The sequence below is a fragment of the Panthera leo genome, chromosome C1, assembly GCF_018350215.1.
Source record: "Panthera leo isolate Ple1 chromosome C1, P.leo_Ple1_pat1.1, whole genome shotgun sequence".
In the NCBI taxonomy this organism is placed as follows: Eukaryota; Metazoa; Chordata; class Mammalia; order Carnivora; family Felidae; genus Panthera; species Panthera leo.
In genome coordinates this window covers 77,610,952-77,627,386 of record NC_056686.1, presented here as the reverse complement: position 1 = coordinate 77,627,386, position 16,435 = coordinate 77,610,952, and the positions used below count along the sequence as shown (strand labels likewise).

The window sequence follows — 16,435 nt, the reverse complement described above, 5'->3', positions numbered from 1 at the left end:
CAAACTGAATCTAGCAACATATAAAAAGTATTATACATTACAAACAAATGGGGTTTATTTCAGGAATTCAAGGGTAGCTAAGCAAATAAAAATCAATATTATACATCATATGCTATAGTCTGAATATTTGTATACCCTCAAAATTCTCTAAGAGGTAATTAGGTGGAGCCCTCATGAATAGGATTAGTACCCTTATATAAGAAGCTCCAAAAAGATCCCTCTCCTCCTTCCACCATGAGCACAGTGAGAAGTCAGCATCTGCAACCCAGAATAGGGTTTTCACCAGAATCCTACCATACTGGCACTCTGACCTTGAACTTCCAGCCTCTAGAACTAAGAGAAATAAATTTTTTTTGTTTATATGCCACTCAGTCTGTAGTATTTTGTTACAGCAGCCCAAAGACCTCACAAAACCTTTTAAATTTAGTCCTCTTAGCAGGACTAAGACACCATTTCAACGGGACAAACACCATATGATCACCTCAATAGATGCAGAAAAAGCATTTGACAAAATCCAATACCCTGTCAAAATAATACACTCAAAAAAACTAGGAATAGAAGGAAAGTCCCCAACCTGATAAAGAACATCTATGAAAAACCCACAGCTAACACTGTATTTAATAGTACAAGACTGAAAGCTTTCCTTCTAAATCAGAAAGAATGCCTGCCTGTTCTTATTACTTCTATTCAACATTTAACTGGAGGTTCTAGCCAGGGGATTAGGCAAGAAAAAGAAGAGGCACCTGGATTGAAGGAACAAGTAAAGCTATCTCTATTTACAAATGGCAAACTTATATACAGAAATCCTTGGAAATCCACTACAAAAACTATTTGTTAACCACGTTCTACAAGGTTGCAGGATACAAAATCAATATGCAATAATCAACCATATTTTTAGATACTAACAATGAACAATCCAAAACAAAATTAGAAAATAATACCATTTATAATAGCATCAAAAAGATAAAACACTTAAGGACATATTTCACCAAAAAGCATAAGACTTGTATGCTGAAAACTATAAAATGATGCTGAAAGCAATTTTATAAATGGAAATACATTCCAGATGATTTAATATTGTTAGAATGGCAGTACTCTCTGGGGCACCTGGGTGGTTCAGTTAGGTTAAGCAACCCACTTCGGCTCAGGTCATGATCTCTCACGGCTTGTGGGTTCAAGCCCTGCATCTCGCTCTCTGCAGTCAGTGCAGAGCCCACTTCAGATCTTCTGTGCACCCCCCCCCAACCCCTCTCCCAACTAGCTCTTTCTCTCTCTTAAAAATAAACATTTAAAAAGAGATGGCAGTACTCTCTCAATTGATCTACAGATATAATGTATTATCTATCAAAATTCAACTACTTTTCTGCAGAAATCAAAAAATCAATCCTAAAATTCAAACATAAATGCAAGGGACCCAGAATAGTCAAAACAATCTTGACAAAGAACAAAGTTGGACAATTCATAAGTTCCCAAATTTCTAAGCTTCCTACAAAGCTACAATCATCCATACTATGTGGTAATGACATGAGAATAAACATATAAATCAGTGGAACAGAACTGACTATTCAGAACTACATATATATGCAACAAATTTTGACAACAGTGTTGTGATTTTGTGATTTATAATATGAAATATATATTTGGTCTTTGCCTACTGTTCTGGGCACATATTTCCTAAAACCCTTATAATTTCCTATGCAAGAGCCACAGAGACATCTTTTGTTATAATATTTAGCTTTGTTCTTAGCTTCTGAAATAAAAGGAATAAAAGTGAAATGGATGGCTTTTCTTATTCATAACAGGCCCTTTGAACCACAGCAGAGTTTACATTAATGAGCTAGGTGACATCTGGAAAGTCACCACGGATGGGTACTGGTTGGCAAGAGAGAATCATCAATGGCCAATAACTTAATCAATCATGTCTATGCAATAAATCCTCCATATCTAAAGGATGGGATTTGGAGAACCTCTTGGTTGTTGAACACATGGAGGTGCTGGGAGAGTGGTGTACCCACAGAGGGCATGGGAGCTCCACACCCCTTCCCACATCCTAGCCCTTTGAATCTCTTCCATCTGGCTGTTCTTGAGTTATATCATTTTTTAGATAATTGGCAATCTAGCAAGTATAATCTTTTCCTGCATTCTATGAGTTATTCTAGCAAATTAATTGAACCTGAGAAAGGGTTTATGGGAACCTCCAATTCACATCTGGTTGGTCAGAAGCACAGAGAAGGAACAACTTGGACTTGCAACTGGCATCTGAAAAGGTTGGGGACAGTCTTATGGATCTGAACCTTTAATTTGTGGGATCAAATAATATCTCCAAGTAGTGTGAGAATTGAGTTAAATCTGTAGGACACCCAGCTGGTGTCTGGAGAATCTCAGAATTGTTTGGTATGGGGGAAAACTCCCACCCATTTGGTGACCAGAAAGGTCAGAAGTGACATATTCTCTGAGTAGAGTACTAAAAGTAAAGGAGACACACAATAACATGTTCTTCCTTTACAGGTGTCCAGAAAATCCAACAGGAAAAGACTAGGCTCTTCAAAAGTCGGTGCTGAGACAACTGGATATCCAAATGCAAAAAAGCTGGATATGAGCTTCACAGTACATACAAAAATTAATTCAGAAAGATCTAAATGTAAGAATTTAAAAAGTATACAAAGGTATAAATCTTCATGACCTTGGATTAGGGAATGGTTTCTTACATATAACCCCAAAAACACAAGTAACAAAAAAAAGACAAAATGAAAATCACAGAAATTATAAACTTTTGTACTTTCAAGGACACTATGAACAAAGCTAAAAGACAACTCACAGAATGGGAGAAAATGCTTGCAAATCACATACCTGATAAGAAACTTGTAACTAGAATATATAAAGAATTTTAAAAATTCTTTTATATAGAATAAAATTCTTACATAGAGACTATATAACAAAAACAGGGCACCTAGGTAGCTCAGTGAGTTAAGCGGCCAACTCCTGATTTTGGCTCAGGTCGTGATCTCACAGTTTATGGGATGGAACCTCATGTTAACAGCACAGAGCCTGCTTGGAATTCCCTCTCTCCCTCTCTCTCTGCCCCTCCCCTGCTTGTGTGCTCGCTCTCTCTCTCTCTCAAAATAAATAAACATTAAAAAAAAAAAAACAAAAAATTAATACAGAATATATAAAGAATTAAAAAATATAAATCATGTTCAATAATATAAAGATAAATGATTCAACTTACAAATGGGCAAAGAATATGAATAGAGATCAGGACGCCTGGGTGACTGAGTTGTTTAAGAATCTGACTCTTGATTTCAGATCGGGTCATGATCTCGCTGTTCATGAGTTCAAGCCCCACATCGGGCTCTGCTTGGGATTCTCTCTCTCTGTCCCTCCCCAGCTTGTACACATCCTCTCTGTCTCTTTCAAAATAAATAAACTTTAAAAAATTATATATAACAAAAAGAATGTGAATAGAGTTTACCAAAGAAAATATATAATAGCCAATATGCACACAAAAAAGATATTCAACATCATTAGCCATCAGAGAAATGCAAATCAAAACCACAATGAGATACCTTTCACACCTACTAAGGTGGCTATAATCAAAATGACAGATAACAACAAGTGTGGTCAAGAATGTAGAGAAATTGGAATCCTCATACATGCTGGTAGGAATGTAAAATGGTGTAGCCTCTTTGGAAAAGAGTCTGGCATTTCCTCAAAAGTTTACCATATGATCCAGCAATTTCCCTCCTAGGTATATAACATGAGAGAAATGAAAACATGTTCACACAAACATGTGCACATCAATGTTCAGAGTGGAATTATTCATAACAGCCAAAAAGTCAAAACAACCCAAATGTCTATCAACTCATGAATGGATAAACAAAATATGGTATATCCATATGCATAGAAGAGATTTAACATAGCAGCCCTGACTACTATCTTTTAAAAGATTTAATTATAAGGTTAGCCCTTGGCTTGTATCTGAGAACATGATTTTAGGAGTTTTCCTGGAATTCTATAAATGATAAGGGTGGCTTGTTATGTTTAAACTATTTACACAAACAATATGGGTTATGTTAAACACCCGCTTGCCTTCCAGGAGTCTGGAATATGGATGCGAAATAGACACAGGGTGCCTACATGACAAACGCTTAGTAAAAACCATGGGCACTGAGCTTCTAATGAGCTCCCCTGGTTGGCAACATTTCGGAAGTGCTGTCACAACTCATTGCTAGGGGAATTAAGCATGTACTGTGTGACTTCACTGGAAGAAGACTCTTGGAAGCTTGTACCTCGTTTCCCATGGACTTCACATCATGTGCCTTTTCTCTTTATTTCTTTTGTAATAAATCATAGCCTAGAATATGACTATGTGCTGAGTCCTAGGAGCCCTCCTAGCAAATCATCAAACCTGAGGATGATCTGGATGATCTTTTATCCATCATACAATGAAATATTGAGCCACGAAAACCAATGAGGTACTGATAAACACCACATCAATGAACCTTGAAAACATCACACCAAGTTTAAAAAGCCAGACATAAAGGGATGTGTACTATATGATTCCATTTATATGAAATGCCCAAAATAGGCAAAACCATAAAGGGAGAAAGTAGATTATTGGTTGCCAGGAACTGGGAGAAAAGAGAGTGAGGTGTGATTGCCGGGGGCATGGAATTTCCTTTTAGGATGGTGAAAATATTCTGGAATTGGAGACGTGATAGTGGCAAAACACTGTAAATATACTAAAACCACTGAATTTACACAGTTTAAAAGAGTGAATTTTAAGGTGTGTGAATTATAGTTCAATTTTTTAAAAGACTGAGAATAGGAGAGGAATTGGAGCAGTGTAGTAAGTAACTCTTGAGCTTTAATATAAAAGGGAAAAGAGCATTAGAGTACTCACTGGTAAAGTATTAGTTGGAAAGGAAATGAGGTCAAGAAAGGCTTCTGTTATTTTTAAGGTGGGGATAAAATATCATGTTTATATACCAATGAGAAGATGCAAGAGAAAAGGAACTCTTTTTGGGAAAGTGAAATTGCTGGAGAAATGTCCCTCAATAGGTGGAAAGAAATACGGTGAGATCTGGTAGACAAGTGGAAGGAATGGTTATAGAAGCACTGAAAGTTCTTCAATAGTAACAGGAGAGAAGACAAAACATATGGTACAAATGCAACTAAATGAATAGATGTGGGAACAGTTCGTGAAAGTTCTCTTCTAACTGCTTTGATTTTCTTAGTGAAATAGAAGAAAGCTCATCAAGTGAGAAGGAAGATGGGGGAAGAGCAACTGAAGGTCAAAAAAAAAAAAGGCGGTGTGAAATAACCTAGGAAAGGAGGAGAGCAAATGGGACTAGGGAAATAAAGTATGACTACATGCAGTATGACTGACTGACAGCACTAAGTGCCTACTTAAGGCATTGATTTAAAGTGAGACCATAGCCAAAGTAATATTGAAGAAGAAAACCAAAGTGGGAGGCATCACAATCCCAGACTTTAGCCTCTACTACAAAGCTGTAATCATCAAGACAGCATGGTATTGGCACAAAAACAGACACATAGACCAATGGAATATAATAGAGACTCCAGAATTGGACCCACAAATACATGGCCAACTAATCTTTGACAAAGCAGGAAAGAATACCTAATGGAAAAAAGACAGTCTCTTTAACAAATGGTGCTGGGAGAACTGGACAGCAACATACAGAAGAATGAAACTAGACCACTTTCTTGCACCATTCACAAAAATAAACTCAAAATGGATGAAGGACGTGAATGTGAGACAGGAAACCATCAAAACCCTAGAGGAGAAAGCAGGAAAAAATCTCTCTGACCTCAGCTGCAGCAATTTCTTACTCGACACATCTCCAAAGGCAAGGGAATTAAAAACAAAAATGAACTATTGGGACTTCATGAAGATAAAAAGCTTCTGCACTGCAAAGGAAACAATAAACAAAACTAAAAGGCAACCGATGGAATAGAAAAAGATATTTGCAAATGACATATCGGACAAAGGGCTAGTATCCAAAATCTATAAAGAACTCACCAAAGTCCACACCCGAAAAACAAATAATCCAGTGCAGAAATGGGCAGAAGACATGAACAGACACTTTTCTTCTAAAGAAGACATCCAGATGGCCAACAGGCACATGAAAAGATGCTCAATGTCACTCATCAGGGAAATACAAATCAAAACCACACTGAGATACTACCTCACGCTTGTCAGAATGGCTAAAATGAACAAATCAGGAGGCTATAGATGCTGGAGAGGATGTGGAGAAATGGGAACCCTCTTGCAGTGTTGGTGGGAATGCAAATTGGTGCAGCCGCTCTGGAAAACAGTGTGGAGGTTCCTCAAAAAATTAAAAATAGACCTACCCTATGACCCAGCAATAGCACTGCTAGGAATTTATCCAAGGGATACAGGAGTACTGATGCATAGGGGCACTTGTACCCAATGTTTACAGCAGCACTTTCAACAATAGCCAAATTATGGAAAGAGCCTAAATGTCCATCAACTGATGAATGGATAAAGAAGATGTGGTTTATATATACAATGGAGTACTACTTGGCAATGAGAAAGAATGAAATCTGGCCATTTGTAGCAACATGGATGGAAATGGAGAGTGTTATGCTAAGTGAAATAAGTCAGGCAGAGAAAGACAGATACCATATGTTTTCACTCATACGTGGATCCTGAGAAACTCAACAAAAGACCAGGGGGGAGGGGGAGGGGGGAAAAGTTACAGAGAGGGAAGGAGGCAAACCATAAGAGACCCTTAAATACTGAGAACAAACTGAGGGTTGATGGGGGGGGGGGGGGCTGGGGGAGAGGGGAAAGTGGGTGATGGGAATTGAGGAAGGCACATGTTGGGATGAGTACTCGTTGTTGTATGGAAACCAATTTGACAATAAATTACATATATATAAAAAAAAAGTGAGACCAATTAGCATGTGTTTTTCTCCAGCCATTCAAGTGTGTGGATGCAGGAGTGGAAAAGTCAAAGAGCTGGATTTAAGGTTTGGGATTTTGACTTGCAAATAAGACAAATTCAGAGGGGACAAGGGAAGAGAGGCTATATGTAAAGGAAGTGATATAATGACAAAGAAATTTAAGCTAAGTAAGGATAGAACTGAGGACATGAGAAGATAAGAGACAATAAAAGTGTGGTAAAAGTCATTGCAGGCCCTGATGAAGCCATAAATCATTAGAGTTGGGAGTTTTAAAGGAGTAAGCTAGAAAGATAGGTAGAAGTCAGAGGTTGAGATGCTTGGAATCAAGATTACGAAGGGCTGCAGTTATTGGTAACATTACGACTTAGGATTTGACATGGTAGTGAGGTCATGTAGAGAACAGGATTATTGGAAGACAAGAATTAAAAGAATCAAGAGGCACATACTGGAAACAATACCTGTGTGACAACTGTAATAACCAAGAATTACATTACCAGAGAAATTGACAAGAATTTCTTTGAGAAATGAGGAGGACTGACTTCTGGGAAAGATGGTGGAGTAGGAGGATCCTAAACTCACCTTCTCCCATGATATAACTAAATAACACCCACATCAGTGGAAATAACCCAGGAAACGAACTCAAGACTGGCAGGACAGACTCTCCACAGCTAAATGTAGAGAAGAGGCCACATCCAAAAGGGTAGGAAGGGTGGAGATGCTGTCAGGAGGCAAACAGTTCTTGGGACTGTCCTTGGGAGGGAGGGATGCCATGGGTGTGAAAAGGATGCAACGGGTGTGCACTGCTATATGTGTAAGATGCCATATATAAACCTCATGGTAAACACAAATCAAAAACCAGTAATAGATATGCAAAAAATAAAGAGAAAGGAATCCAAGTATATCACTAAAGAAAGCCAGCAAACCATGAGAGGAGAGTAAGAAAGAAACATAAAGAACTACAAAAACAGCCATAACAAGCAACAAAATGGCAATAAGTCCATGCTTATCAATAATTACTTTGAATGTAAATGGACTAAACACTCCAATCAAAAGACATAGGGTGATGGAAATAATAATAATAATAAAAAAAGCAAGACCCAGGGCACCTGGGTGACCAGGTGGTTAAGTATCTGATTTGATTTTGGCTCAGGTCATGATCTCAGGGTCATAGGATCGAGCTCCACATTGGGCTCCATGATGAGTATGGAACCTGCTTGGGATTCTCTCTCTGCCCCTTTGTCCCTCTCCCCTGCTCATGCTCGCTCTCTCTCTCTCTCTCTCTCTCAAATTAAAAACAAGTTTTTAAAAAAGCAGGACCCATCTATGTGCTGTCTACGAGAGGCTCATTTCAGACCTAAAGACACATGCAGATTGAAAGTGAAGGGATGGAAAAGCATTTATCATGCAAATGGAAGTGAAAAGAATGCCAGGAGCGTAATACTTACCATGGACAAAATAAACATTAAAACAAAGACTGTAACAAGAGACAAAGAAAAACACTATATAATCACAAAGGGAACAATCCAACAAGATATAATAATTGTACATATTTATGTACCCAAATACATAACACAGTTAATAACAAACATAAAGGAAGTAATAATCCATGGTAATATAATAAAAGTAGGCGACTTGAATTCCCCACTTACATCAATGGGCTGATCATCCAAACACAATCAACACAGGAACAGTAGCTTTGAATGACACATTAGACCAGATGGATCTAACAGATATATTCAGAACATTGTATCCTAAAACAGCAGAATACACACTCTTTTCAAATGCTAATGGAACATTCTCCAGAACAGATCATATATTAGGTCACAAAATAAGCCTCAACAAATTCAAAAAGATCAAAGTCATACCAAGTATCTTTTCCAATCACAATGCTATAAAACTAACCATCAACCATAAGAAAAAATATGGAAAGAACACAAATATACGGAGATTAAATAACATACTACTAAACAATTGAATGGGTTAACCGGAAACCAAAGAGGAAATAAAATGAAGTCAAATGAAAACATGATGGTCCAAAATCTTTGGGATGCAGCAAAAATGCCCTAAGAGGCAACTTTATAGCAATTTAGGCCTACAGTCAAGAAGCAAGAAATCTCAAATAAACAACCTAACCTTCCACCTAAAAGGAGCTAGAAAAAGAAGAAACAGAACTCAGAAACAGTAGAAGAAAATAGTAAAGATCAGAGCAGAAAAAATGATATAGGAACAAAAACAAACAATAGAATATATCAATGGAACCTGGAGCTGGTTCTCTGAAAAGATCAACAAAAGTGATACCTCTAGCCAGATTCATAAAAAGAGAGAGAGAGAACTCAAAATCACAAATGAAAGAGGAGTAATAACAACCAACACCAAAGAAATACAACCTTTTAAGAGAATATTATGAAAAATTATATGTCAACAAACTGAACAGTCTAGAAGAAATGGATAAATTCCTAGAAACATACAACCACCCAAAACTGAATCAGGTGACTCCAAAAATTTGAACAGACCAATTACCAGCTATGAAATTAAACCAGTAATCAAAAAAAAAACCCCACAAACAAAAGTCCAGGATCAGATGGCTTTACAGGGGAATTCTACCAAACATTTAAAGAACAGTTAATACCTGTTCTTCTCAAACATTTCCAAAAAACAGAAGAGAAAGGAAAACTTCCAAATTCATTCTATGAGGCTAACATTACCCTGATACAAAAACCAGATAAAGACACAAGAAAAGAAAAACTATAGGTCAATATGATTAACATAGACGCAAAAGTCCTTAACAAAATACAAGCAAACCAAATTCAACAATGCATTAAAAAATTATTCATCATGATCAAGAGGGATTTATTCTTGCAACTCAATCAACATGATACATCACATCAACATGAGAAAAAATAAAAAACATTTGATCATTTGAATAGATGCAGAAAAAGCATTTAAAAAAATACAACATCCATTCACAATAAAAACCCTCAACAAAGTAGGAACAGAGGGAACATTACCTCAACATAATAAAGGCCATATATGAAAAATTCACAACTAACATCAACCTCAATGGGAAAAAACTGAGAGCTTTTCCTCTATGGTCAGGAACAAGACAGGGATATACATTCTCACCACTGCTACTTAACATAGTTCTGGAAGTCCTAGCCTCAGCTATCAGACAACAAAAAGAAAAGGCATCCAAACTGGCAAGGAAGAAGTCAAACTTTCAATATTTGCAGATGACATGATACTCTATATAGAAAACCCGAAAGGCTCCACCAAAAAACTACTAACTAATAAATGAATTCAGTAAAGTAGCAGGATACAAAATCAGTGTACAGAAATCTGTTGCATTTCTATACACTAATAATGAAGCAGCAGAAAGAGAAATTAAGAAAACAATCCAATTTACAATTGTACCCAAAATAATAAAATACCTAGGAATAAACTTATCCAAGGTGGTGAAAGACCTGTACACTAAAAACTATAAAACATCGATGAAAGAAACTGAAGATAACACAATGAAATGGAAATATATTCCATGCTCATTGGGGCACGTGGGTGGCTCAACTGAATGTCCAATTCTTGATTTCAGCTCAGGTTGTGATCCCAGGGTCACGGGATCAAGCCCTGCATGAGGGTCTGCACCAAGTGTGGAGCCTGCTAAGAATTGTTTCTCTCCCTCTGCCCCCTCCCCTATTTGTGCGCTCTCTCTCAAAAAAAAAAAGTGCATATATACATATGTATATATGTATAACTATGTATATGTATGTATATGTGTGTGTATACACAAACTCAACACCAAAAAAACAAATAATCCCATTAAAAAATGGACAGAGGAGGGGCGCCTGGGTGGCTCAGTCAGCTGACCGTCTAACTTCAGCTCAGGTCATGACCTTGCAGTTCGTGAGTTCGAGTCCCACGTTGGACTCTGTGCTGACAGCTCGGAGCCTGGAGCCTGCTTCAGATTCTATGTCTCCCTGTCTCTCTGCCCCTCCCCTGCTCACGCTCTGTCCCTCCCTCTCTCTCAAAAATAAATAAACGTAAAAAAAAATTAAAACCAAAAAATGGGCAGAGGAACTGAGTAGACATTTTTCCAAAGAAGACCGACAGATGACCAACATATGAAAAGATAGTCAATTGCACTCATCATCAGGGAAATGCAAATCAAAACCATTAATTAGCTATCACCTCACAACTGTCAGAATGGCTATAATCAAAAACACAAGAAACAAGTGTTGGCGAGGATATAGAGAAAAAGGAACCCTCGTGCATTGTTGGTAGGAACACAAACTGGTACAGCCACTGTGGAAAAGAGTATCAAGGTTCCTCAAAAAATTAAAAATAGAATTACTAAATGATCCAGTAATTCCACTACTGGGTATTTACCCAAAGAATACAAAAACACTAATTGGAAAAGATTATATGCACTCATATGTTAACTGTAGCATTATTTACAAGAGCCAAATTATGGAAGCAACCCAAGTGTCCATCAATAAATGAATGGATAAAGAAGATGTGGTATATATATATAATGAAATATTACTCAGCCATAAAAAAAGAATGAAATCTTGCCAGCTGCAATGACATGGATGGATCTAGAAGATAGAATGCTAAGGGAAGTAAGTCTGCCAGAGAAAGACAAATACCATGATTTCACTCATATGTGGAAATTAAGAAACAAAACAAAAAAGAGACAAACCAAAAAGCAGATTCAACTATAGAGAACAAACAGATGGTTAGCAGAGGGGAGGTGGGTGAAGGAATGGGTGAAATATGTGAAGGGGAGTAAGAGTACACCTATCATGATGAACACTGAGTATTGTATAGAATTGCTGAATCACTGTATTGTACACCTGAAACTTATATACTACTGTATGTTAAATATACTAGAATTAAAATTAAAAATTATTAACATATTTTTTTTAAGTAAGAAAAAAGAAGAAATGAGGAAGACTGACTTGGGGGGGTGTCTATAGATGACCGACTAGTGATATAGACTGCCAAGATGAGATTCAAAGAAAAGCAGTTTAGGAAGATGGGAGAGAGAAAGATATAAAGGTAGCAATTAAGTATTCAAGTGCTTTAAAATGCACCTGGGAATTGGCTTTATTCAGGTATGCTGAGGCCAGATGATTAGGAAATGCATGCCATTGAAAAAATAGTTTGTAATTTATAATCCCCAAGCAGAGAGAGACACACCCCAACCAGGAATGGCCACATGGAGAAGCAATAGGGTTGGTCTGGAGGCTGAAGGAGGGAGATGTAAAGGCATAGGCAGAACCCTTTTCTTTTGTTTTCTGAGGGAAGGCATGGGTGACATAAGATAAGCAGCTGAAGGAGCTTAACATTAGATAGTTTGAATAATCGGAATTGGGGGTGGGGAGGATGGGGGGCTCTGGGCTATAAGGGTGACCTTTCGTTTTCTGATACTTTGCCCTGGGAAGATTAGGGCAGAGGAATATTGCCTTTTGGAATATAAGAATCAGATAAAGGAGGTAGGTGTTGAAATGGATTCAGGATTACTTGGTGTGCTCACAGGAATTACCTAACCCTGGGAGGAGTAATCTCTCCCCAGTGAGGCCGCAGATGTCAGAACATCAATAATACAGAAAATATAGTTAAATATGGGTAATACAACAAAACACCTATCCCACCCACTTCCAGCCCTACTAGTATAAGAAATATGAGAGAGAAAATAACCACTACCTGGAAAAGCTGCAGAGGAAATACAGTGTTTTCTTCTGTGCTATTCTATGTGTTTACCTTACTGACAAGTTATCTTAGCATCCCCCAGTTATTGATGGTAAACTGAAAATTCAAAGGTCATGCCTCTTTGAAAAAAAAAAAAAAAACAATGGAATAAACAGTTGGAAGTGTGAAAAAAGAAAGGTCTTTCCTCTTTTTTTCCTCACACACACATGCACACACACAAACATATATACACTCTGACAACTATAACAGGGTAAGTCTTGGGAAATCAAAGATTTTTATGACACTAAGTTGAATTTTAACCATGAGGTCATGAAGCAAGAACTATGTTCCACTGCCAATTGTTTGAACCACATATGATGCCACTGTATATAAAACCATATTTCAAAGGCTGCATTTCCCACTCTAAAGTGTATAATACCAAAGGACTCTACAATGAGTAGCAACATAACAATACTTCAAAAATTTTATTGGTTATCTAAAAAGAAAGAATGTGCGATAAAGTCACTAATAAGGACTGAATTTCATAAGTAAAAATTTTAAAGATTATTTTTCAGAAGTTTTACTAAAAAAAACTAATCTCAATATTTTAAATTATAATCCTCTCCTTACACTTTAATTAATATAGAGAAATTCCAATGCAATCTGCTAAAAAAAAAAAAATGGAAGGGGTACATCACAAGCATTTTCTATGTGCAAAATACTATACAAAATACCACTGAGCATGTTCACATCCATGAGATGATCTAATTTCAAGGAGCTTACATAACCACAGACATATATGACTAACCTAATACAAAACAAAATGTGATTAAGTGCTTAAAATAGAGAGGGCTGAGAAGTGCTGTGAAGCACAAAGCCATCTACTCCAACCTCCTTGTTCTAAATATGAGAAAACTAAGGCTCAAAGAAATCATAACATAAGATAATGCACAGCCCAAAGGCAGATCTCTGCTTTGCTGCCAAGTCCGGTGCCTCCTCCACTCTACCCATGCTGTCTCTCAATCTTTTTGTCTATCACTTCCAATGACAATAAATACAGGAAAACATTGATGTACTTTCCTCCTTTCTCGATATATAAAAATTTAACAGATCCCATGCATCTCATTTAAACATACACTCAAGGGGCGCCTGGCTGGCACAGTCAGTAGCGCACGCAACTCTCGACCTAGGGATTGTGATTTTAGGCCCCATGCTGGATGCATTTTTTTAAAAAAAGAATAAAATAATAAACTTACACATAAGAAATGTATCATGTCATAGGGCCAACTACTATAAACACTTATTAAAATATATTCAGTGCTTACTACATGCCAAACCACTATGCTAAGTGCTTTATAAGCATCTCATTTAACCCTCACAATAACACTCTGAGGTAGATATTGTTATGTCCATTTTTCAGATGAGGAAACTAACAGTAAGTGATTAGTCAAAGTTCACACAGTTAGAAGTGGTATACCTGGCTTGACTACAGAGCCTGCTCTTATGACAATACCACTATACCACATACTAGAACAAAAAAAGTATACATTTTAAAACTGATAGTCGAAACTCAATGATGAGCCTATGATCTATGTTAAAAAATGATAATGATTTTTTAAACTGCACTTAAAGTATCTGTTTAAATTATGTCATACTATTCTTACACACAGGGTGAGTCAAGGTTAGGCAATTTTCCATTTATGCTTATAGGAGTTTCATATAAGAAACACTGAAATAATAAAAAATCAGATCATTCAAGCATGTCAGAGCATAAAAAGAAAAAAAGTAAGCCAAATCACACAAATACACTTAAAATTTAATTACCCAAAAAGAATTTTCTACACTAAAGTCAATATGATTTGGATCACAGGCAAAATGTATGTCAGCAAATAAAGACTAGCATCAAAAAACACTTAGGATCCAGGACATAAAAACACAAAAAATCCAACTTCGATTTCTCACAAAAGTCAAACTGACATTAAGAACAGACATACAGACCAATAGAATGAATCAAGAGACCAGAAATAAACCCTAACATTTACATGTGTTTTATTAGCTCGGGCTACCATGACAAAATATGGTAATGGCTTATGGTTTAGGAGCCAGATTGACTTAAACAACACAAATTTATTTCTCACAGTTCTGGTGGCTGAAAATGCAAGATGAGGGAGCCACCATGGTTGGATTCCAGTAAGAATTCCCCTCATAGCTTGTAGACAGTCGCCTTCTTACTGTGTTCTCACACGGTACAGAGAGAAAACAAGCTCTCTGGGATCTCTTCTTTTAAGGGCACTACTACAGTCTTGAGGTGGGACCTTCATGACCTCACCTAAATCCAATTACCTCCCAAAAGCACAATCTCCAAACACCATCACCTTGGTGGTTAGGGTTTCAATATATGAATTTGAGGGGAAACAATTCAGTCCATAGCAGTGGGCAAGTGATTTTCAACGAGAGTACATAGACAATCTATTAGGGAAAAAATAGTCTCTTTAAAAATGGTGCTGGAACTAGATATCCACACACAAAGGAATGAATTTGGACCCCTTCTTTACATTATACACAAAAATTAACTCAAAATGGATCACAGAACTAATGTAAGAGCTAAAAGCATAAAACCATAAAATTCTTAGAAGAAAATATAAGAATAAATCTTTGTAACCCTGGATTAGGCAATGGTTTCTCATTTATAACATACCAAAAGCACAAGTGACAAACAAAAAATTAGATAAACTAGGCTATATTAAAATCCAAAACAAAAAATAAATAAAAATAAATAAAATAAATAAAATCCAAAACTTCTGTGTTGCAGATGACACCATGAAGAAAGTAAAAAAACCAAAACAATGGGAGAAAATGTCTGCAAGTCATGTGTCTGATAAGAGCCTAATAGCCAGAATATATAAAGAATGCTTATAATTCAATAATACAGACAAATAACCCGTTGAAAAAAATGGACAAAGGATGTGAACAGACAGTTCTCTAAAGAACATATAATATGGCAAACAAACACAAATATGCCAACATCATTAGCCATCAGGGATATACAAATGAATATGAGGTACCACTTAATGTTCCCTAGGACGTTTATAATAAAAAAGAAGATAATATGTGTTACAAGGATGTGGAGAAACTGCAATCCTCCACATTGCCAGTTGCGATGTAAAACAGTACGGCCTCTTTAGGAAAAGAATCTAGCAGTTCCTCAAAAAGTTAAACAGGGCTGCCATATGACCTATAATTCCACTCCTAGGTATATACCTAAGAGAAATGAAAACAGGTTCACACAAAAATTGGCATACAAATGTTCACTGCAGCATTAGTCATAATAGTCCCAAAGTAGAATATAAGTATTCACCAACTGATAAATGGATAAACAAAACATGGTAGAGGCATACAATGGAGTATTATTTGGCAATTAAAAAAAGTGAGGTAGTGATTCATGCAACTAAGCTGAAACTTGAAAACATCATGGTTAGTGAAATAATCTAGTCACAAAACCCCACAAATTTTATGATTCTATATCTGTGAGAAGTCCAGAATAGGCAAATCCACAGACACAAAAAGTAGATTAGTGGTGCCTCGGGCAGGCGGGTGAGGGAATGGACAGTGATACCTCATGGCTATGGGGTTTCTTTTGGGGATGTTGAAAACACTCTAAATCATGGATATGACTGTACAACTCTGTGTGAATACTAAAACCACCGAATTTTACACTTTAAATAGGTGGATTATATCTGTGGTATGTGAATTATATCCCAATAAAGATATTCTTAAAAACTGGTAATTGACAAATTTG

General features: G+C 36.8%; 1 protein-coding gene across 4 annotated transcripts in view; it reads right to left on the bottom strand.

Annotated features, from left to right (window-relative positions):
- The window catches only part of BTBD8 (BTB domain containing 8), a 116,955-nt gene that overhangs the window by 93,117 nt on the left and 7,403 nt on the right, over window positions 1-16,435 (bottom strand). The window lies entirely within an intron of this gene.